This window comes from Camponotus vicinus, unplaced genomic scaffold (assembly GCF_025532165.1).
Source record: "Camponotus vicinus isolate PSW18456_S1 unplaced genomic scaffold, iyCamVici1.0 SCAF_1, whole genome shotgun sequence".
NCBI lineage: Eukaryota > Metazoa > Arthropoda > Insecta > Hymenoptera > Formicidae > Camponotus > Camponotus vicinus.
Window position 1 is genome coordinate 19,610,792 of NW_028141945.1, and position 25,886 is coordinate 19,636,677.

A 25,886-nucleotide genomic window follows, 5' to 3' on the forward strand; every position below is an offset into this window, starting at 1 on the left:
GTGCCATGATAGTCATCGTTATTTGCGAGACGACATTACGGTAACAAGAATCACTTTTAGCTCATCGTGTTCGATTACGATTTTAAGTAGTTTTAATAAATATAACTAATAAATATCGCTAGATAAAGTATAGCATCGGGAGTGCCGAAGAAAATATCGGGCGCTTCTCATATTATGCATATACGATCAAGTTAATCACCATTTAATCGAAATATCTTTTTTCGGAGTCGTTTTTAAAATCGAGAATATCGCAAGAGCGCGCGCGCACGAGACAGCGTCATCTGTCGGCGGGAGGCGCAACCGCCAGAGCTGCCGCGCGGCGCCGTGAGGTGGCGCGCGACTCGCGGTCGCTCGTTTTCCCGGCGGCGTGATGTCCAGTCCAGTCAGTCAGTCAGTAGCAGCTGACCGATGGGAGCGTTTGGAGGGATTCCTTCCGTAGCGCTCGCGTCCGTGCATGTCCGCGTACGCTCGTGCGTCTTACAGTACCTTGTCGTGTCGCATCGCGAGTGATCCGAGGAATAAATCAACGCTGCGGAGGATGAAGAAATTTGAAGCATCCTCGCAGCTTCTTGACTGATTGCGAAACGGTGAAAGGCTGCGCGGGACGAACCAAGACGTCGTCGACCACGGGTCACAAGTGCCACGAAATTGCCACGATCAACGCAACACCGGGTGAGTAGCGGTCGTTGTTTCTGCTCCGATTCAAAGAGAGATTTTTAGCGAGTATCGTGAGAAATGGTTGACGATAAAAAATTTTTGTGACAAGTTTCGCGCTTATTCCCCGAATAGGATTGTCCTATTTATACGCGTTCGCGGGATTTATCGCGACGTGTGATTGTTGTTTTTTTTTCGCGTCGCATTGACATTGTTCTTGCGACGAAGATGATGTATATAGTGTGTGCGTATGACATGCGTCGCGCACGCGAAACTCGACGTTCTCACGACTCGGGGTGACTGACACCTGATGCGTCGATGACCATGCCGTCAATAGAAACGCGGAATCGCCGTCTATTAAATCGGCGACATACATTTCTGAAGAAGTTTTTCGCGTAAGATTCGAGCGTCGTTTGTTTCGTTTCGTAAAAAGAATCGACGCCGGACATACCGAGACTCGCGAAAATCGTCGCGAAACGTCACGCGACGAATTCGTCTTTTTCAAACGAGAAAAGGAATCGAAATTGAGAGCGAGCATCAGGTGGCGTGGTGTCCTTGCGCAAAGGTCGATTCGCGCAACGCACAATTTTCTGAAAATGTAGCGTTGGGTAAAAACAATACACATTCGCGATTAATAACAATTTCAATCATTTCGCTAATGGATTAATGTGTATATATTTTATGTGTACGATAGCATATTTGTATTTTAAATCTCGAATGTTTTTCTTTCGATATAGCGCTGGAAGTCCCGACGCGAATAGATTTTAAATTATGAGGTATATCTTGGGAATCTAACACGTAAAACACGACTTATTAATAACGGTAACCGTAAGACCATCTTGCATCTATAGTTTCAAAATATATTACATGAAAGAAAGAGCGAGCAAAAATACTTCTATATTTAATTATAATATTCACATGTGTGAATTGATTATTGAAATATTAATTTATATAAAATTGATTAAATAATATTATGTATAAAATTGATTAAAAAATATATATTTCTTAACAATTCATAAAAATATATATAAATATATATTTCTTAACATATATAAATTAATAAATTTCGCGACAAAATATTTTTTTCATGAAAACAAGAATACAAATAAACATATTATTTCTTTTTAAACATTATCATTATATATTATTTTTAAACATCTCGATATCTTCAAAATTTAAGCGTGATATTATTAACGCTCCATTTAAATTTGCTTCAAGTTAAACACTGAGAGACAATTTCTAACATTCCATTGTTTATTTTCGTATCCTTGAATTTTATTTTATAAAAATTTTTTTTGTCATAACTATTTTATTAAAAGTTGATTTTAAATTTTACATAGAATAATATTTGCTCATGGCTAGTCTCATGGGAGTTTGTCTATTTTGTCACAATATATTCGGAATGGCGTTTGCGATATTGATTTTTATTACACGAGAGGCAAACGCACCGCAAAAATTACAGCTACTAGTAAAGAATCATAGAAACTAAAATTATCTGAGTTTTAATAGCTTTGTTTATTTAATTCGTAAAATTTCTTATCAATCAGAATAGATTTTACTTTAATTAAGACGTGCTAGCAACCTGATAAAATATACTTTAAAATATAAATGATCGAAAATGTAGTTGCAAACTAAACTTGATATTTAGCTGAATTATTAAATATAAACGGAACTTTATTATTCACCTAAATGGACTTTCTCAAATTTTGTCTTCAATACTTAATTACGACTACATTTAATTTAAATTGTTAATGTTATGCGATTGTGTGTGTGTGTGTGTGTGTGTGTGTGTGTGTGTGTGTGTGTGTGTGTGTGTGTGTGTGTGTAGTATAAATGTTCTTCTGAAATTTTCTCCCCCAAAAAATAGGTTGTAAATTCATTTAAAATTTTATAATATTAAAATTAAATAAATGGACGGAATTTTCTAGCATACTCTGTATAAACGAAATTGAATTAGTATAATAAAGAAATTTTAGGTATTTCACGATATGACTAATTTCCGGTAAGGAAATAAAGCTATTTCCATTATAATTATATTAGTATTTTTCTAATTATATTAATATTTTGTAATTAATTTGTTACATATATTGCAGATATAGGTATTGTGTAGAGCAGGCCATACATATTTTAACGTACTATTATGCAGTGCCGTGCTAATCGATTGCATTACAAATAAAATATTTGCGTACACTCTGTTTGTTAATTCCCTGTTGATGTATCGCCGATAATTAGTTTAGTTAGTGATTAATTAGTTTCAAAAGCTAGGATTTAAATTTTATTTCAGCGGACAATAATTTACAATATTTATCGCTTACCACAGAATTAATCTTTAAATGGAAATAATATATACACAATTATTTGTTTAAAGAGACATGTAGTTTCCGAGAAAAAAATTTTACATTTTTATTCTTTTAGATACATAATACAAAAATATATTCCTATTATTTTAATTTATCAAATCAACTAAAACAATATATGTGTATAAATAAACGGATATATATTTTATTTTCAATTTAAATAAATTATTACGAATTTTTATACAAGATTGATGCTAGAAAAATTCGAGTTAAGACTAGATCGCAAAATTTCGCAACCATGCTTATTAATCACACGTGTTCATTAATTCATCTTATTAGACACTATTGTTAGAAATAAAGAGAGCCTGTCTTGAGAAAAGGTTCAGTTGAAGATACGCATACGTCTCTCTTTATCTCTCTCACGGAACAAAGTACATTTGTATCTTTCGCGGTAAAGTGCCACAAATTATTCTCAGGGCGCCACGAAATTATTCATGCTTCTCGTAGCTAACACAGTACCGTATAATGATAGACGCGGTGAAGCTTGGAAACGACGCGCAAAATAAATATCACGGCGCCGTCAGGGTAAGTCAATATCATAAACGTTATACGAGCTAGCGAGCAAAAACAATAGCGCGAAAACCGACGGCGAAGAAAAGAGGAGAGGAGCGAAATAATTCAAACGGAAAACCGCCGAGTCATTTTCCGCAAGCTTTACCGGAAATTATCGTTTACTTCTTCATCGCCCTTTCTACATCCGCTATTATTAAAAAAGAAGCACTATTATACAAATATCCCATGTCATTACGGCTAATCTAGTTGCTCCTTATGGGAATATCCGCAGTTTTATGCGAAACGAGCCACGTTTTTTTCTCGCTCGATGGTGTTGAGTCGCACATATGATTATACATCGACATTACATTTTCATTTAATTTCCGGAAAACGCAAGATGCACGTAATTGAAAGAAAGAATGCATTAATGTTCCCCTCGCGTTTTTTTTAGACGATAATTGGCCGCAGAATTCAAGATAGAAATCTATTCATCTTTACGTGCCACGCATTTCGATATGAATTCTGATTCTTTTCCCACAAGTTTCTACTGTAAATAAAGTTGTTTCGAATATTACCGCCTAAAGGGGCCTCTCAAAGGGATTTTCCTAATGATTTGTACGATGCGACGATTGTTCCTAATGACTTGCACGACGTGTCGCAAAGTTTGTAATTTTCGTTGACCGCCCCTCTTTCATTCGCGTTTCGCGATAAGAATAATTAACTACTTTACGCGTATCGCATCCCGAGTAAGCTTATCGCGGGGGTCGTGGAAATTATTTCTTATTCTCTGCAGCAACGCCTTATTACGTTACGGTCTTGTAAGCCTTTGATAAAACTATACGGTACATGTTTACAACCATGTGTGCATAATCGTTTAAAAAGTTTCGTTACTCGTTCAAATTTACATGGACGTGTAATTCAGTTCTATGCAATATCCGCCTTAAAGTAGAACTCTTTTATTCGATAATGTAAAACTGTTGATATACGAGCACGATGGTAAATAACGAGAATAAATCACGAGAATGTATTATTTGCTGTATAATTTAGTCGCGATATCGGGAAATGTATAATACATGATGTTGAAGCGAAATCCATTTATGTCTCTCGAATAATTTGCCATTGTCGGAACTTGAAGAATTTATCTGAAAATTGAGTTGTAACGGTGTGGAATGTGTTATCCTATCGCTGGAGTAATTATATATTATCCAAAGTGAGATCTATGTACTGTGTATGTTACTGGAGTATAGGGCAAATTTGCGTCTCAAACAACGCGTGAAACTCGTTTTTGGCTATCGATAATCTTTGAGATCAAATTCAGGACAGAAAAAGAATTATATTTATATTAATTATGATTTTTTTCGTAGCTATATATAAAATATAAAAAGCATTTAGAAAAAAAAGAAATATGTGTGTCATAAAATATATGTCAGGATATTTATATCTATTAAAAATTGGCAAATAATTGGAAAATTGAATTTTATCGCGAATCGTCGAAAGCAAATTTTTACACAAATGTTTGAATATTTTGAATTTTTTTCTAACGTATACATTAGAATTATTATCAAAAGATATCTATAATAATGTATAAAGCTCGTTTCGGCGATTGATAATTTTTGCGATCAAATTCGAGATAGAAAAGTATTGTATTTATATTAATTATAACTTTTATGTTGTGTGCGCTATATATGAAATATAAAATGCATTTGAGGAGAAAGTAAATATGTGTCTGTCATAAAATACACATCAAGATATCATATCTATTAAAAATTATGGTAAATAAATTGAAAACATAACAATAAAATTTTATCGCGAATCGTAAATTGTCTAAAGCGAATTTTTAAACAAATATTCAAATACTTTTTTTAAAACGCATACATTAGTCACTATCGAAGGATATTTGCATTACGCATATCGCGTAATTATCTCGGCGGATCCTTGACGGCGACGAGCGAAACGTTATCCTTGGTCGTTTGAATAATCGTCGCGAATATTCTAAGGTAATATCCGGAGGTTAAATCCGGGCAATCTCTCGCCATTTTGAATCATTAACGCGTATATACGCGAAAATCCAACAGTGTCCTCCTTGTTTCCGGTGTTCGAACACAGCGAAACCTGCCCATAAATCAAGGCGTCGCGTCGACGTGGATGATCGTGCTGGATGGAAGCGACCACGTCGCCTCTCTGTGAACCGGCGATACGGTGACAATCCTGCACTCGATACATGGATTAACCCCCGACGCGCCGGGGAAACCTCCCCGCGCAGCTTCCCCGCTCGTCAAGGATCAGGGGTTGTCGAGTAACTTGTGTTGCGGACAACGTTTGTGCATCTCTTGTACCCGGTCGTTGACGGATGGAACGTCATGCTGCGCCGGAGAAACAGAGCGGTATTCGCGTTTACGATACCCGCCTGTCTAGATCTTACCTGTGAAAGGAACATAACGGTGAAAGCTGATGAGCCTCCGGTTATCCGGACACAATGAAACGCATATTATGGGAGCGTAAGCTGACGGATAGTAATAATATACCTGTTATCGATTATCAGGATTTGCAAAAATACACACATACAACACATACAAATAGTCACACATATACGAGAGATATGATATGATACGAAAGATATAAGTATAAGGAGCTGTCGTTTTAAAAATAAAATAAAATAAAATAGGGTATCTATTCCTTGGAAAAGCTGGAATTTTTAGGGATTCCGGGGATTTCTTTAAAAAGAAATCTCGGATAAACTTCCGAAAAGATCATACTTCCGATTGGGTTGAAATTTTGCACAGACCTTCTCCTTAACGATATAAGAAAATGTACCAAGGGATTTTTGGCGCATCGGCACCATTCCGCCCTCACTCCCTTCCAAAGTTAAAAAATGTTTTACCCTGTATCTCCGAAAATATCGATTTCAGAGAAAAAAGTTTCAAAGAAAAGTTCAAGCTCTTGAAAAGATCTACAAAAAAGGTTATATACATTTTTTTCGTAAGCTCATTATTTTGGTTATTATGTTTAAAAATAGTAATTTTAACCTATAGTAGGCTAGTCTTTTTTTTTTTAACAAATCAAAACCAGTGTGGTAAATATGCATAAAAGGTCAGACCTCGCCGATTTTATCGCCACTTCAATGTTATAGAGGAGGTTGTCCTGAGTAATTCCCCGCAAAAAATAAGTGGGGGACGGCATTAATTTAGAAGCTATAACAAGTTAAAGTTTGACAATTTTAACGCTTCTTTTAGGCATTATAGATTATTATTAACAACATTATATATGTATATGAGGTTTGTTTACATCCTACTGATCTATTTAACATTTTCTATAGTACATGCGCAGACGCAGTGGGTTTCGCCGCCCTCCCCCAACCCATGTCTGCGATATGGAATACACACACACACACACACACACACACACACACACACGTGCGTATGTGTACGCACGCGCGAGCACACTATTTTCTAATTTAGTACCCAAAATATCGAGTTTACGAAAAAAATGTATATAGCCTTTCTTGTAGATCCTTTCAAGAGCTTCAACTTCTATTCGAAACTTTTTTCTCTAAAATCGATATTTTCGAAGATACAGAGTAAAATATTTTTTACCTTTGAGGGGAGGTGGGGACGCAACGGTGCCGATGCGCCAAAAATTCCTTGGACGATTTTCTTATATCGTTGAGAAGAAGGTCTCTGCAAAATTTCAACCCAATCGGAGGTATGGGCTTTTCGGAAGTACACCCAAAATCTCTCTTTGACAATTTTGCTCTTATATTGTAAACGGTCGGCAAGCCAAGTAAATTATATGTATATTATCTTTTGTTTACAAATTCAATATCTTAACAAAATATTATGTTCCTTTCGTAATATTGTATTATTCTTTATTGTAATTTTTAGTGATAAAAAGTGAAAATTTTATGCAAGTAAGAAATACTTATCTTGTGAAAGTTATTTAATTTTTTTTTAATTTAATTAAATTAAACATTTAATTAAACAAATTTATTATTTATTAGAAATTAAATAAATTTAGCACTTGAAAGTTAAATGACTCTATGTTTTTCCTTTGTACAAATGAGAAACGTCAGAAAATACATATAATAAAAAAACTTATTGTAGAAAATTGCACCCAAAAATCTTTAAAGTATTATCTGGATTTTTTTTTAACAAAAATATCTGAAAGATCAGAGAATTTTTTTACAAGATTTAACATCCGGATTAAAGTTTAGACATCCCGATTAAAAAAATATTTTGTTTTAATCGGTCCAAATATATTCATTGCTTCGAGAGTTTCGTTTTAGCGAAGAGAGGTGTATTTCGATGATATTATGTTATCAGCGTAAATATGCGTGCGCGGTTTCCGCGTGAATTAATCTCTCTCGATTAAAGATCGATTGAACGATTCGTTAAAACGCAGCGATGCGTGGATTCGTATCCAGGCAAGAGAATGTCGAACCGCACAAGCTCCACCGGCTTTGTAAACCCCGAATCCTGTGTGTTTCGCGTATATTTCACCAACGATCATTCACGCTTCTGTTTCCGATAGTTAAACTTCCTCTCTCTTTCTCCCTCTCTCCCCCCCCCCGCCCTCCTTCTCCCTTTCTCGCTGCCTGCCTTACGCACATGACGTAAATCACGGGGCTCAATCTCGGTATCTCGTAATTTACGAGGTAAATTCTGCCCCGTCACTCGCTGGGTCGGTGTAGGAGGGTATATGGGGTGATTTGGAAAGAGGATCGCGAACTTGAAAGCTTTAGCGTAACAATCGTCTAAGTAAGACAGAACGCGCGTCTTTAGTAACTGCGTTTTGTCATGTGAAACTAATGCTTGAAATACGGACGATTTCTTGCATTATCTCGATAACAGATGTTCCTATATTATCTTTTCTTCTCGTGATTTTTGATTCTTTTCTCTTCTCGCGAATAAGTCTGTAATCCTTTGTAATTTATGACTATTTCGTAAGAATTTGTTCGCGCTACATTTATGTATTTATATGCGGCATTTTACAATTTCAAATTTCAATAGGATTACGTAGAATATGCTGACAAAATTGGATTCGCGTTTTAGAAACACCCAGTATTATTAAATAAAAAAAGTTACGGGAAACTGTAAATGGCGCATAAAAACGTTTCCCGGATCCACGCTCGCCCTAAAATAGAGCTACACGAGATGTGAAAATAGATTAATCTTTCGAGCTAATCGAGTTTCGACACTTTTGTCGGGGGAAAAACCGCGTTAGTTTTCGACAATGAATAGCGTCCCGCATAAACTGGGAACATCGTTATAAATGGTGAATTAACGATGTAAAAGCGGCGAGCTATATTAATTTCGATGAAATAAACCGATTATACCTTTTTATTCGTTCCGTCAAGTTTAATTAATTTACAGTTCAAATTTTTTCCTCGGATTTTCAACGAAAGAGCCAACGTTGTCGACACGCGACAGAACGATACGACGCGATAATTTGACAAGAGGTGGCTTCGCGACCCATTTTCCACGCTGAAAATTCTTGTAAACGTGCTGGCGGTCGTTATGCTCGTTAAATGAATTATCAACCAGCTAGTCGCGTCTCTATTTAATAGATAGCACGCGTTAAATGTACCGGTCGGAGAGGCTCATGAAATATTCAGCGCGAGAAAAATCGTAACATATTTATTTTTGAACTCCGCGTCGTCCGGGTTACCGTGGAAAATCTCTCTCCTGCCCACGCTATAATTCCGCGCTTGAAAGGTGGAAGCAGACGTAAGTCGAGAAATCTGTACAATATCAAATTTTTTTCAACATTCTGTGTATTACTTTGTATACATGTTTACAATTAAAACTTTCCGTGCGAATTTATTTTGTTATTTTTCTTTTATTTTTGATCCAAAAGAGAGAGTATTCGCAATCTCGCGAGCTTTTCTCTTTTGAAAGAAATTTCTCGGTAACCCACAAATTAAAATGAAAATCGTGTATTTTAAATTAGTCGATATAAATTTTAAATCATTAGTAATAGAAAATGGAGAAATAAGATTTTACAAATTAAATTTAAGAGAAGAAGAATTAATAATAATAATAATAATAATAATAATGACATATATATAAATTTAAAATACAAATTTATGGGTAATTTTAATTTTTATATGTGAGCTTTACTTTAAATGAATTTTAATTCATTTAATTACCTCAAGACATTTTATGTTGAATATTAAAAAGTTATGAGGAAAAAAAGGTCTCCTATTAAAGAGTTTCGCTTAGAAAAACTTTATTTTAACTCCACTTAAATTCTTGATTCTCTTTTTTTAATATTTCGTAAAGATCCCATGGACGTTATTTTAAATAGTTTTCCTTATTTGTGAAAAAATATAATTTATTTATAAATAAAATTGTTTTGCTATTTTCTTTCGCAACATAGATTTATCATATTTTGAACGTTGTTTTAACGTTATTAATTTCTTTAAATATTACATTTTCTGCTCTTTTAAACGTTAAAATGTTTTAAACGTTTAAACGTTTGCACAATCTCGGAGCTTGGCTCGTTTGGAATAAATACAAAGAAGAGCTTGCTTTATATAATCTGCAAATTTTGTATTTGTAATGTGATTGCAACGGTGCAGAAATGTCAAAAATGTCACAACCGATAATTTTGCATCTATTTCCTTTTCCTTTGAATGCATAACTTAATATTTGACTGACGCGATCACGATTGTTAATCTAGCTAGGTACATATGCATCTCTCTTAAAGGGAGCATTAGGGATATAGCACCTCGAAGCAGCGAAGCAGATACGAAACGCAATTACCTGTAACTGCGTTCGCGTTACTTAATTCAATTACGTGTACAAGATGCGCGTGCCGCGAATTGCGTATCGAAACCAGTTTGCACTGACGTAGTTTCCACTTCACTAATTTCCGTTCGAAAGTGTTCATGGTCAGACGAGTGTAATGTTGTTTGTCCCTCACTTATGACAGTGGAATTATTTTATGCAATGGAATTCCCACTCAAAAAATTAATTCGTCAAATATACCTCCTTTTGTGACAACGAATTGAATCTATAAGAATCTCACATAAGAAATGTTTTTTTACTTTTTAACAAATTTTTTTCATTTATAGACTTGTACATAAATATTTTGTTTCAATAAACTTGTTGGCTAAACTTGCGGCGCATTTATTTTTTTTCTATTCAATAAAAGAAAATATTTTTTAGCAAAACGAACATATTGGTGAAACATCTTGTATTTACTATCAAATTGAAAGTTTTCTTTTTCGATATAGAAATAAAAATAACTGGCCTTAATCTGGATGAAAAAAACCAATCGAGATGAAAGCAATGATGTGTGAAAAGTCGCGCAAATCCTGTTTGTAATAGTTTACATAATTACGTCGTCAAATCGAAAGGATAAATACATTCTCTTGGCGGCTGGTTGCAAGGAAAACGGAATTTCAACGATTTATAATCGAGAAAAATTTATAAAGCTGATATTTCTTTTTGAACGAAAAATTAATTGGTTATATTTTTAGTCGAATTATTGTATTAGATTCGCGAATAATGAGCTCGTAAATGACCCGTGCACGTGTAAAATATGCACGCTATTCTCTTCTACGTTTCACTCGATACGCTGATAGATGATGTTATCGGAGAATTATTTTTATTTTTAGAGCACTTTCAGCATTTTTGCCCGTAGGTGTCGTAGAAAACGCCATGCACAAGGTTAACGTGAAAAATATCAAGGCGCAATATGAGAGGCAGATGCGGAATTTTCTTTCTCGCGCGAGTAAGATAGACGGCATCGTATTATATTCGCCGAAGCGAGTCTCTTAAACGTTAATGTTATACAAACGCGTGACACGACGAGGGGAAGGTGCAGGGAGGTGGGTTTCGCTCCGTTTCACAGTCTTGCATCGCAGAGTGTCGGAGTAAAGATAAGACGGCAGAAGTATCGCACTTGTTTGTTACCGTTACGCTGGTAATGAAATGAAAACATCAATGAAAGAAAAGCGAGTCGCTCTTAATACAGGTGCTTGAATTACCTGGAGGAAACGAGGAGCTATACGTATATCACAAGAACGACTATGTAATATGTTACGTATGAATAAGAAAAAATTATTAGTTTTATTTTTCTGATTAATTAAAATTGCTAGCCAAGTGACAAAAGGTGGGTAGAATTTTTGACGTTTTTGTACCTTTGAAAATGTCGAGGCATTTTTTCGACATTTTATATTCGCCCAGTCAGCACCGCTTCACGTCGTTCTGTGAAAAACTGATTTATCTATCTTACACGTAGAGAGAATAAAAAAATGTCTGAATTAACTTGTGTCTCGTGAATTTTACCAGTGTTGCGAAGCATTTTTGAATTTCACGAAAGTATTTCACTTTCGGTACATTTCGGACGGGAAGAATATACTTACTTGCATACGCGTACTTATTTGCATAGCTGCAAAATAAAGAGATGCATATTGTTACAAATATTTCGAGTGTCCTTAAACATTTCAGTAAATATTTTACTGCTGCATGTTGCAGGATGCGCAAACAGAAGCACGTAGAGCATGATAAATTAATGCCTCTTCAAGTTTTAACGTCAGATACAAATGTATGAATATTAACTCTTGTGAATGAATTATTTTTATGAGTGAGAAAGACATTATTGCGATTTCAAACTATACTAGATCATTAAATGATGATGTGTTAGTTGTTGTAATATTAATTAATTAATGTAAATTAGGTTTGTCGCAAAATTTATTATTATAATTTATGTATTTTGATATAAAATATTTTATAATGAAAATTACAATAAAATTAAATGTACACATTTTTAATTAATTTTTGGAGAAATATTCTCTTTAGAAAATATTTCTAATTTAAGTGCTTCATCCCCAGGTGCGGATGAGAATATTCGCATATTATTAACAGAGTAATCCGAGACAAATGTGTATCAAGATTTAAGCAGACGTGCAAGTATTTTATATCCGCGAGAGCGAAATATTTTGCGTACAAATTTGACCTGATTAAAATTTCACCGTAATTTTCGGTGATTCGTGCACAGATTTTCGCGATTGCGCACGTCAAGCTGTAATCCGTTCTTCGTGTATATGTTGTTTGCGTGTTTGCGCTCTTTTATTTAAGATATATATTTACTCGTGTGGCACAACCTTACATCGGGGCTTAAATTAATGCGTCTATATATTGTATCCTTTGCAGATTAGCATGCGCGCGAGGTAATTCGTGAAGCAGCTGGTTCGAAACGTGACGTCTTCAATCTCGGTCACGAGAGATGGAGATTTCGTGATATTTCACGAGCGGCGAACGAAAAATAATCATCGTGCAAACGAGAAATATAAAACTGGAAACACGAGAAACAAATGAAACGACAGAAAAAGCTTGTAAAATTATATAAACGCTAAAATCCATAATCTGAATCTGGAAAAATTTAAAAAATTCTTCCCCACAAAAACGCATCTTCATAATTTGAAATAGAGCTCGTTATTTACGAGAAAATTACGAGAGCACATTTTACGACTGGTTAATTCAGTTCTCCGGGTGAAACAGGGGATTGTCACGTTCAGAGAGCGCGATTTCTCGGAAAAAAATCGCATACAGGATTTCGCGAGCGACTCGTGTAAAGGGGTGAGGCACGCGAAAAGGGACAACGCGCGACTTTCTAATTGCATTCAATTAATAGTTTAGTTAGCGTCTCACGCTAGTTTGAGAGATTCGATCGAATTTCTCGCGACTGACGTCAATTTTCCGTTTTTGCGGCACGAAAATTGGCACCATTTGCCACGTCGGGCTACAGGCTCGATCGTGGACAAAAAGTGAGATAATTGGATTCTATTCGGAGGATCATTTATCGCGCCGCATTTCGCGGGAGGGAGGAGAAAATTTCGAATTACACCGCTCCGAGATAGATATCGAGATTACGGCAAATATCGTTTCTCAGACAATGCCTTCGTGATAATGCTGTTAGGTGTGGCAGCACTCTTGACACATTCTACAGCACTCATTATGTCGACCAAGAAGAGAGAGAGAGAGAGAGAGAGAGAGGCAAATAAAGTCTTTGACCTTAAACTCGAACCCGAATGCGTGATGTAATGCTCGATCGTTAATCTGCTCTTGCACGGTTCCAATATCCACCCACCGCATTCGCTTATTTGTTTCTCGCGTTCGATCAGACGAAACCAGAGAGATTGTTGGAGCGAGTCTGTTTTTATTGTGACTCGATCGACTCACATTCCGTGTCTTGGATCCTACCTCGTTCTATTTCTGTCTCGAATAAAATGAACCGCGTGATTCTCTGCAATTTGCATGCTCTATAAAGTCTTCCTCCATATTTTATTTTATCAATAATATATTTTTCTAAATATTTTCACATGACTTCGCGAAACTGTTGTTTGTAAATAATGTACACTGATTATATTTTTATAGAAATATTTATATTTAGATTGTGTAATTTTTTAAATGAAATTTTAACGAATATTAAACAATATAATTTTGTAAATAGTTTCAACATTTTTTGATAGTTTTCAGTATTCATTTTTTTCACGGTATAATCTGTAATATAATTTTTCTCAAAAGTGAAAATTCTTTACGAAAAAGTTGCTTCTATTCGATTAATGTTATTGGAATTTTTTTATCTTTTCATAAGTAATTTAAATACATGAGTCTGTAGTATTCATTCTTTTCATGCACGAATATAATTTCTTTCAAGAGTGAAATTTTTTACGTAAAAAATTACTGTTCGATTTTAGGTTAATGTTATTAGAATTTCCAATCCTTTTATAAATAATTTATAAAAGTTACTCTCTCTCTCTCTTCACGAATTTACCGTGTGTCAAAAAGCGGCAAACGTTTCGTCAGAACTGGAGCGTACTTGTATAAAAGAGTCACGTCGTTTTTGACGTGACATATAATATTTGATTATTGGAAAACGGTTTTTTTCTGTTTTTTTATGAGAACCATCCATAAAACTGAGACTTTCGGGATCCGTCATTTTGTATGTAACGACCCGAGAGTCGGGAAGCATCCGTTCTAAGCAGTTTCTGGAATCCAATCGACGATTCCTTCAGAAAGTCTGATTCGAAAGTAGAATATCTCGGGCAAATTTCACGGATCGAAAGAAGCTCTCGCCGATTTTCCCCCCCTGTCGCGTCTAGTGGATCATGTGAATTTTCGGATAAGTCGTCGTCGTGGTTCGAAACGATAATGATATCGGTCGAACCACATCCCGAGGAAGGTCGTCGGGTCCGGTTGGATCATCGCCAGATCGTTTCCTGGTCTCGTCGACCGCGGATATTCCGTGCGATGCCTGGCAAATATTAGACAACGGACAAGGAGACGTCATCCTTCCCGCACCAGCTGACTCTGCTGCCAATCTGATTTTCGTCAAATATATAGGGATGTAATGAACCACCCTCGTGATATTAACCCTCCAGGGTGCTATGTCGTGGCGGATTCTACATAGTGCTTTGAGACTATTCTCCAAATACTCGAGAAACAGTATCTGATTATAATTGGCGAACTAAATTTGCGGGAACGCAACTTCTCGAGCAATATGAATGAATTGTTATAATGAAGACACTTTGAGAAAGATTGAAACAAGGTAGTTAATTTTTATTAATTTGCGAAAAATCTAAACAGGAATTGAGTAATTGGTCCACTTAATCATTTATGATCATCAATAAAGAAATATTGCAAAAATATTATAAATACACATATAATATGATGTAAATATTTTTAAATTAAATATTTTTAATATTAAATTTAAAATATTATATTTATCATATATTTTAATATTATATTTCATTTTTAATATTAAATTTATATGATATATTATTTATGAATTTATATAAGATTACGTTGTAATATTTATAATAATATAAGAGAAACATTATAATATATTATAAATATTATAATTCTTAAAATTATGAGTTATATACACGAACTTTCTCATTTAGTGTAAAAAAATATTTATTGCAATGTGTGCGCTTATAAATTTTTTTTAAATATGCTCCGAAATATACATAAAGGTTGTTCGAGTTGTACATCATTGATGTTGCTCGGTAATTCAACTTGAAGTAGAGTACGAGCGACATATTAAAATTCGACGTTTCAACATGAAGATATTTAATATTAGACACATTATAGAGTCGCAGCGCGGGAAACTTCCGCCAAGGATGCTAAAATTATCAAGATCCTCTCTGTCGTCATCGTTTAACAGCAAAGTAGACCGCTACACCAAAGGATATCGACGAGTAAACCGCAGTAAGCAGGATTCGGCAAGAGATCATCTCTGTCTCTCTCTTCTCTCTCTCTCTCTCTCTCTATCTATCTATCTATTTATCTCTATCTCTCTCACCTAAATATCTGCGCGTCTATGTATTAGTACTCGTGTACTTTACGATCCCACTTCCTCTCCTATAACAGACACGAGTAGACGACTCAGCGAGATTACAGAGACGTCTCGCGACGTTTGCGGGGCAATTTGCGGTACAATGATTGCGAGCCTCCGTGGCTGTAAACGAGGCGATACCCGCACTCGGGGTGCCGCCCCAAATTGAGTGTGTCGACTGGAAGAGATACTTATTGTTACTCAAAATAATTGTCTCTTCAGATACGAGAGAGTGTCGCATCAACCCTCTCTTTCATTCTTGAGTCTCTCGAATCAGAGTTGTACAGAAAAATTAAAAAAATTTAAATTCTCAGGGATTTATTTTTTACGAAACTTTAAGATTCAGGGAATTCAAGAAAAAATCATTTCTCGGTGATTCGTCGATGTACTCGCAGAGCATCATGTTGGTGTAAAGTTTGATCGTTTACCTTCGTAACACGTTGTATAATTATTACCGCGGCGCGTTAATAAGTCTTCTTTTCCTTCAAATTACCTTAATGAGAAAGAGAGAGAAAGAGGGAGGAGGAGGAGCCTTTCCGCTTTCTATCTGCAAAAGGCAAGTGCGCGGCTTTCTCGAGTAACCTGCGAGCATTAAACGTAATTACTATTATGAGCCGCTACGAAATACCCGACCTCGCTGAGGCGGCGGAGGGGAGGAAGAGGAGAGGGCGGGGAGGAGGATGCCGATGCCGCCGGTAAGGCTGCGGTTTTCGGTCCGGGACAGTTTTGTCGCGCGCGTTTCGCGGTTTTTGCGGTGCGCCGCGTGCCGGCTTTGCCCCGACAAGAGAACGTCGGTCCTGCTAACGTTGGTTAACGAGCTCGAATGAACGAGCTATGCGCGCGAGAGACATGTTCTCCTCCTCCCCTCCCCATCCAATCCCTCTTTCTCTCCCCCTTCGCTAAATTCACCTGTCAACAGTGCACGGTTTACTTTCGCGTTACGATGTCGTGCGTCCTGCAAATTTTATCCGGCACCGCCGGAAATAATCCGCGTAATCGAGCGAGAGACACGCCAACGTCGCGCTCCGTATTATCATTTCTCGCGAGGAGAGAATTAAAAGATCCATCGATAATTTATCACTCGGAAATTTGTATCCGTTCAAGCAACAGATATTGCTTATGAGTATCTATTGTTTTTGAAGAATGGAAAATTCAATTTTTTTACAAAATTTAAATAGATATTTTGTTTATAAATTAGAAAAAAATAATAAAATTGCGAGAAAGGCATCTCCCCCTTTTTCCTCCTATAATTTTATATTAAATATATCCTCCTATAATTTTATATTAAATTCATCTGTCAGTAACGTATAATTTATGTTGGATGTCACGCGTCTTGCAAGTTGTGTTCATGTTGCCGGAAATAATCCGCGTAATCGAGCGACACGCAAGGTTTTGCAACGTGTCATTTTTCGCGAAAAAGGAAATAAAAAGTCTGTCGTTAATTTATTTCTTGGAATTTTGCATCCAGTTATTCGCAGTGAAAGAAATTACTTCTTCATTTTAATTTTTATCGCATTATGAAATATAAATAGACACTACTTATAAGGGTATCTGTTGTTTGAAAAGATCCAGAATTCTCTCAATTTTTTTTACAAAGTTTAAATAGACATTTTGCTTATAAACTAGAAGCAGAATAAAATAGTAAAACTGTATTATATGTTTTACAGATATAAATTATATTTTGCGCGAAAAAAGTACAGTCTACTCATACACACAGATGTACGATATACATTTCACAAAGTGCACATGTTATGCGCCCTGGAGGGAAGATGTATATGTTAAAGATACGAATTACGACTATGTTACGTTAATTACGTAATCGCGCGCCGCATTTCCATTCATATTTTACTTGCGATTCTCGTTCACGCTACATGTGTTCCTGCTAGAGTTTCCTTGACATTATACGATGAAGGATCGTTTCGTGTCGCCGGTTTCTTTCACAGGGAAGATGGATTTTTTCTCACCGACAACGAAAGCTCGTTTTGCAGAGAGACGCACAAGACGTGAGACAGCGAAGAGCATTCTTCATAAGACGGAGTTGAGGAAGTCGAGGACGGACCCAGAGAAGAAATATCGTCGAGAAAATAGAAATAAAAAATAGAGAGAGATAGAGAGAAAAATACAAGAGACGAGATAAATGCAGCAACATTTTGTTATTGCGCGAGAAAGCAAAATATCATCGGAGAAAGAACAGTGGTATTGGACGAAGGGAATTGGAAGAAAGGAATCGCGTGAATTGGAGATCGATCCTGTCGTTATTATCTTACGCGAATGTGTAACGATTGCACTCTGCTGCACGTGAGAAATCGCATCACGGAGGGAATTCCATCCATCGGAATTTCATCTTTGTTGAGAGAACGAATCAATAGGGTCGAACAACGACAAAGTTGAGTGGGAGAAAACGGATTTGATAAAATTATCTGGATTGTTTTGTCATTTCGATTCTTTGATTTGTTGTTTTATGAGCGGAATCGCTTTTCCAACTTTGCTAAATTTTATTTCTTCTAGGAAAAATGAGGGAGAAAGAGAAAGAGAACTTGGAAAATTGATGGTTCGCTTACGAGTTCATGGATCTGATATCTGTTAAATTACACAAGTTTGTTAGCGTGTTTAACTGCGTGAAGTTACATTAATTTTGCGCTTCAAGTCGATTGCAACTCTAATGTTTGTGGAATTGAGGATATCTTTGGGAAATGAGCGCGATATATTTCATTTTCGAAAGGAAAAGGAATGCATTTTTTGTATGGAAAAAATTTAAATAACGAAAATAATAAATCAATTCTCTGTCGTGTGAGTTGAAAATATACGAGAAACATCATCTCGAATTTTTCAGTAAACATTTGATGTACATTCGATGTAATCGAGGATATAAAGTTCCCTCCTCGAAAGATCGACGCGACGTCTTGCGAAGAAAGTCGAGACGAAAGTCTGGATGGAATTCGATTCCGCGAGTCAGGAAATGACTAAAGTGGCTAATTGGAATCCCGGTGTCGATGGTATTAGAGGTTCAGTCTCGTTCGCTGCTAAATGCGGTAAATTCCGCGAGCGGGTGCGATTCGTTTCTTGCTTCTCATCTCGCTTCTCGATAGACGACTCCCGCAATATCCGTGTTCTCGTTCAACCACCGGGTCATTTCCCACCCCTTTCTCTCTCGGCTTCTCCCCTCAGATTCTCCTCCACCTCTCGCTCTCTTGGCACACAGTTTGAAACACTTCCTCTTTCGTCCGCTCGCCTCTCTCCCGCTACCTTTTATTTTTTTCTCCCCCTTCCCTGTCCCCTTGGTATCTCATCGAGCCTTTTTTTTTCACCCTCATCCGCTAAACTCAATTTCGCCGGCCGGATCGATAAGTAATGAACAGTATGACGAGGCACCTGATTGAGGCGAAGTTACTTCCGGTTAATGTCTCTCGTCTGGGCGATACATTTCGTGAGGCTTCGTTACCTTTAAAACGTTCGGGTTTCTCTCCCCTCGTTGATATCGTATAGACGCAACTTTGTAATAAAATAGTAAAATATAAAAACTTCACATCTTAGAATATTATTCTGTAAAATGAACTCTTTACACCAGCGTAGTATTCACCCCAATACTTAGTTTGTACATGTTGGTAGGCTGTTCGTGATGGAAATACCTTACCCTTTGATACTTCATCATTTTGACAAAAATGATAAAATGGATAAATCGAATATATTAAAATGTATGGATTTCGTTTCGCTCGACGGAAATAAAATCTTTATGAATCTTCGAAACGTTCATCGGACGTTGCATTGAATAAATTCAATCTTTATGTATAACGACATTTCGTATTTCGATCAGATTCATCAATCGTCAACCGTGACACGTAATAACGGAAACATTCGTTCGATAACAGATGTATCATAAAGAAGCTGAAGATCAACTATCATTGATCTATGACCTCTGGTCTCTTATGGGCTAAATTTTAGGCGAAATCCATTTCCATTTCTCGATATTTATTTATAGGATTGGGTAAAAATATTTACGGTATCTTATTCTAACTGTGTTTTTTTAAAAGAAAGCTGTAAACACAAAGCATTTCCAACGATATACCGTGCGCTCCATTTTCACGTTATTTTCAAGCGATTGATTTCTCTGGAGTCGATTTTTACTCCAGGGAAAATATTAAACGCGAGAAGAGAAATATCGTTTCAGATTTTTATCGTTCAGAATTTTTAATTTACACGACCAATATTTTCCTCGACAAGAGGAAACGATTACGTATCGCTCGAAGGATAACATGGTAAGCTATACACTCCGTACATTCTCGGTGCATTTATACCACGTTGGGTTACACCGGTCATTCAAGGATGCTACGGAGACTGTCATTAGATTAATTAAACTCGCTTGGCGATGGTCGTCGGTTTGTGAGGAGGTGCGACGATATTATATCGGGAACAGGAATAGTGGTCTGTCGGTCGGACCGGCGATATAACGAGGTTAATTAGTCCGACGAACGGAAATAGAGAGAAAGCTCCGATCCCGAAATCCTTCCATTAACGTCGTCAGCTGCATGCGCCATTACTGTCCTACGGTCGTCGCATAACTCGAATCCTCCGATTGTCCTATCCCCGCGTCCTTCGCAGAGTCATATCGCTAATTCGCCGATTAGCTTACTCTGTTGTCAAAATGTGGGATCGATTCACTGGCGAAACATCCGAGGCGGCGTGCCGTGCATTCGGCAAAACGTACAGGGTGTTTCGGAACTTCGGATCCTTATATCAGTTATAGCAACTAAATACATTCTTGATTTATTTTACGCCGAGATTAATTGTAGATTTTTTGGCAGTTATCTTCTGTAATTTTTCTCCATATAAACGGAATACAAAGTATATCAAAGCGCAAAATTAAAAATAAATATTAATAACACACAAGACGAATCGATATTAAAATGCAAAATGAAAAATTTCTTTTCCAATGCATGTTTCACGATTAAAATGAATAAGAAATGAAACAAGTATTATGAATCGAGAATTAAAGTCAATTGTTATGTCACAGGTGATCAACTAAAACGTCGTTGATCAACCGTGATGAAGCGTACTTGTGCCCTTAAGATTAAACGACCCTGTGGAGGCTGTAAATCTAGCGGGAAAACTCGAGGGTGAATGTTTTACAATTACGACTATCGCACAAGCACTCACACACACACATACACACTATATCTCGACACAACTCTGCGCGATAATTTCGAGTTGTCAAGTACCGCCAACGTACGTGACGTCGCGTGTATGCAATATAGTATCACGTAGCTCTTTCTCCTTTTAATTGCTCTCTTTTTGTTCGAAAAGATTCATTATTTCATGTAGAGTGTGGCTCCAGAATGTCGGTTTGCCGGAAAAAATGACATCGCCAGAGCTTTACCGCACCCTTTTCCGCCTCGACAAAAAAGAATACACATACACACACACATGTACGTGTATGCAGGGCGTGCCAATCCACGCTCGTTATAATTTTTCTTTTTCTCTCCACTTTTTCACCAACTACGCATTCTTCCTTGGTCGTTTCGCGTCGGCGAGAAATTTCGAAACATTCCACTTAAAAGTGGCATCCAGCCAGTGTGTTGTAGCCGCGGGAAATATCCTTCTCATTTTTTCCCCATCACAAGCCGTCTACGAACTTATCCTGTATGACGGCGGGACAAGTCGAGGCGGAAATTAGAAATCGATTTCCTCGCGAGCCTTATTAAAATCCCGTGAAATTGCGTTTGTCGTCGATAGTTTACGTAAAATCGCGTAAAACTACATTCGAGAGAAAATTGCTCGAGCGAAATAAATATCAGCGCTATAATATCAGCGCTATAAATAAATACGAGCGCATTAAAATAGATACGAAATTGATTGGTAAATTGCATAATATGTAATTTAATATTGAGAGATATTTTACATATCTCTTGTACTAGTTGACCTGAAAAGTTTTATATACTCGTATTTTGTGATTAAAATATATTTTGATATTTGCGGAAAAGGAAGAAAATATATATACAGGGTGTCCTAGACCACCCGTACACCCCTTTTCTTTCAAAAACTAAGCATTTTAGAGAAAAACGTTTTCGACAAAAATTGTATGGTTTTGAGGGGAACATAAGATGGTGTCATTGGTTTGACCTTGGATAGCATCGTTAAGGTGAGGTCAAGGACACCTTTAATTTCTTAAATGGAATCACCTATTTTTATTGCATATTCTTATAGCTTATGTCGAGAGCTTTCCAAAACACTATAATAAAGTATTTTTTCATCAAGTACTTTTCGAGTTATAAGACTTGAAATAATTTCTTAATTTTACATAAACCATAAAATATCTACTAAAATATTCATTTTTCGATTATCTTACCTTAATACTTTTATGTACAAAATAATGAGAGGAATCAATTGGTGTAAAGAAAACACAAAATTGTTTCGAAAAAAAAATGTAATTTGCAATTAACAAGCTACAAGAATATGCAATAAAAAATGGGGGTTTCCATTTACAGAATTCAAGATGACCTTTACGTGACCTTGACAATACTCTTCAAGGTCATACTGATATCGCCATGTAATGCATTACTTGAAACCTTACAACTTTTGTCTGAAATATTTTTGTCTGCCGCGCTCAGTTTTTGAGATATTCGGCTGATACGGGTGGTCTGCGATACCCTGTGTATGTATATATATATATATATATATATATATATATTTTTTTTTTCATAAAATTTTTATATCACTTATTTATAGCACAATATTTTTTTAAAATTATATATAGATATTTAATTCTGATAGACTGTAAGTTGAAAAAAATTTTTTATATATTGTACGTATTCTCTTTGCGCTAGATTACAATAGTGACAATTATTAGTACATCAAAATGCAACTGCGTCAAAATAAAATTCACTGTCTCATCGATGTGTAACATTGATTTTTATTTGAAGATAACTGCGCTTTTTCTCCATTTTGATGTAATATTTTTTTTCTTAACGCTTCTCAGCGCTGGTGTAATATATTTTTATTAGCCGCAAAATGACTAAAGGCTCCGTTTCATCCGGTTTAACATATAAATTAAATGCACCGCGCAGTAACTGTCGGGATGCCTTCCTATGGTTATTATCGCGCTAATTACAATTACGCGAATATAAATGCACGCTCGTGATAATCCTATTAGCGTGCGTGAAACATCGTAGATGTACCGGTCACTATTATTAAGCTCTTAAGGAAACGTCGGTAATAGTCTGTAAATGTCGGATAACGCGGGACAATTTCGAATTGTCGCGTTAAACTTAATTCATACTTGGCGTAGATCGATGAGACTTTCTTTGATGAGTAAATTGAAGTTTATAGAGAACCGAGAACATTTTCATAGTAAAATTATATAATTTTCACGCTGGTAAAGTAAACGACAGCACAAGATTAAAATTCGTAAGTAAAACAATGGATCTAATCTTCCTCAATAAACGGCATATTGATCTCTCTATAATGATGGAAATAAAAAATTTGAGTTTTTTAATTAACTTTTAACATATTAATTATGATAAAGAATTTTTTCATCGTTTTGACAAATTTTGTCGATATTATACGAGGGGTTGATCACTGAGGTAATTTCTGTACAAGGGCTAGGTAATTCAGCGGCAATCCAAAGGAAATTTTGGGTAATCTAAGGTAATTTTTGATAATTCTAAATAATCTTTAGCATTCTCAGGTAATCTTGGGTAATCTAATAGGATATCTAAGTAATCTAAGGGTAATATCAAATAATCTGTAGATAATTCTAGGTATTCTTAAGGTAGTTTCAGATAATCCGAGGTAATCTAAGGTAATTTTTAATTTTTGAAGTTAGTGAACGTCATTGACGAACTTGTATTTTTTTACAATAATATACATTTACAGTCGATTTTTGGAATCGACGCTTCGTAAAAACGTACTTTTTTGCAGTCTACGAATTGTCGTGGTTAGGTTTTCGCGATATCACGTCTTGTAATGCTTTCTCTCTCAGGCCACGAACACACGAGCGTTTAAAAGTTGCGAAATGCATTCTTATCCACAACTTTTGGTAAGCCATCGTCATTTAACGGTAAAACAAAACCTATATTACAATTTTCATGTATTAAATATTCTGCCGGTAATTCCAGTCGCATTTTCACTAAGCCAAACTATTTTAGGCAAATTTCTTTGCGTTAAGAAGTCGCTTAGTTCCTTAAAACGAAATTCACCTTCCCGAAGTAAACAATTGTTTGAATTTATTACCCTGCTGATAGAGGATACAGATGGAATAATGCCATTCAAATTGGCATGTAAAGTCGTTTCGTAAGTCAGGCGTCTACTTATTATTCAAGACAAAATTCGAAAAAGCTAAAAATAACTAAAAATACAAATATATAAAAATTGCGAAATGCATCCTTATCAATGAAAAGATATGTGCAAAATCTCTTAAAAGATTCTTCATATTGATTATTCTTCGGATTCGTTTTAGCATTGTTGAGAATTGCCGTTTCAATAAGTCGTTTAAAAAAACCGTCAATATTATTTGGGATCGAAGCAATACTTTTTTTAAGACATCGAAGTTCCTCGGCATACTCAAAAAATGCTTTCTTCAAAGTGTCATTTTCTTATACTATTTTCGAAATTTTATTAACATAGGAAAAATATTGAGTAATGAACATTTGATTTGGAGATATTATTTGTAATTTTCTTTTTAATCTTTGTCGACTGTATTTTTCACTAGAGGATGATTTTTTTGAAGCTGTAATTTTAGTACTGCACACCATCTTATTTTTATCTAATCTTGGGTAATATAAGGTAGTATTTGATAATCTGGAGTAATTTGAGGTATATTAGGTAATTTTAAGTAATCTGAGGTAATTTATAGGTAATCCGTATCAAGGGTAATTTTTGTACACTATAACCACTAGTGACCAACCCCTCGATTATATCAATCTGTGAAATCAAGTATGAATCATATGCACTTATGAGTTAATCTATAAACAATGTGAAGGATTTTAGATAGGAATCTAAAGCGCGAGCACATATCACATTCGATTTATATTAATGCTCGATCATTTTAGAGAGTGCAAGATCATTGAAGTACATTGACTTTAAATTGCTCGTTATCTCGTTAAATTGCTCGTGCATAATCGTTTCTTAATCTTGTTCAATTCACATCGATTAGAGCGAGAAAATTGTACGAAGGCGTCTATAAGAAACAATTAATCTTTGTTAAATAACAATTACGGGATTTATTTATTAATACGTTAAATCTTGTCTTATTATTATCTTACGCATAATCGCAGTTATATAAAGAATAATTTAAAATCATAAGATAATTAGCACTATTTTTTTCACTTTTCCTACGTCCTGAAATTTTGCTGTAACTGAAAAAAATTGCAAAAATTCTACAGCGAAGCTAAGAAGTACACTCTTGTAGAAGAAAAATCATATGACTTTAATGTGAAATGTGATGAACACTCGATTATCGGAAAACGTTTAACTTTAAGAGCGTTCTACAAAACTGTGAGACTTTCGATATACAACGATTCTCGGTAGATGGAATTTCAGCGAAAGAAGGAAGGAACGAGGGACACAGATCCTTTCGGAATTGGACTCTTCTGACATTGAGCGATGCAATTAAATTTTCTTATCGCTCGGCTCGCGGTGCATTGACCTTTAGCGAATAACGGGCGCTATTTTGGGTCACGAGAATAGTTTTGCGAAAGTGTAAGGTGGAGGCAACAGGGGAGAAAAAACAGCATCTTCAACAACTGCACGCGCGTGTGCACCCGAGAAAGTGCGAGGGAGAGAGAGGAAGTGGGTGGATTTAAACGAAATTGCTTTTGGTCTGGCCACCTCTTCGAATGTCGCCAACGAGATAGAGACGTAACGAGATTGCAGCTACGTGTGTACGGAATACGTACGATACGTACAGTTATGCTCCATCCTTTGAGCAAAGCTTGCCTGATGTCGTAGCATGGATACTCTTTTGTGCCGGCGGGAGATTCACCGGAAGTGCGCACATGCGCCCTAAATGAGACGCATGACGAATGAGTAGACGCTCGCCGAAAA

The 25,886-nt window shown here is 35.9% G+C and overlaps 1 protein-coding gene across 9 annotated transcripts in view; it reads left to right on the forward strand.

Moving 5' to 3' along the window:
* The window catches only part of Tpst (tyrosylprotein sulfotransferase), a 375,255-nt gene that overhangs the window by 107,526 nt on the left and 241,843 nt on the right, over positions 1 to 25,886 (forward strand). For 2 of the 9 annotated variants that reach the window (XM_083078152.1, XM_083078155.1), the window contains exon 1: positions 403 to 672. The exons of the other annotated variants lie outside the window; for them this stretch is intronic. The gene's annotated coding sequence lies outside the window, so the exon portion shown is untranslated. Of the gene's footprint in view, positions 1 to 402; positions 673 to 25,886 lie in introns of those variants that run through there. 9 annotated transcript variants of the gene reach the window in all.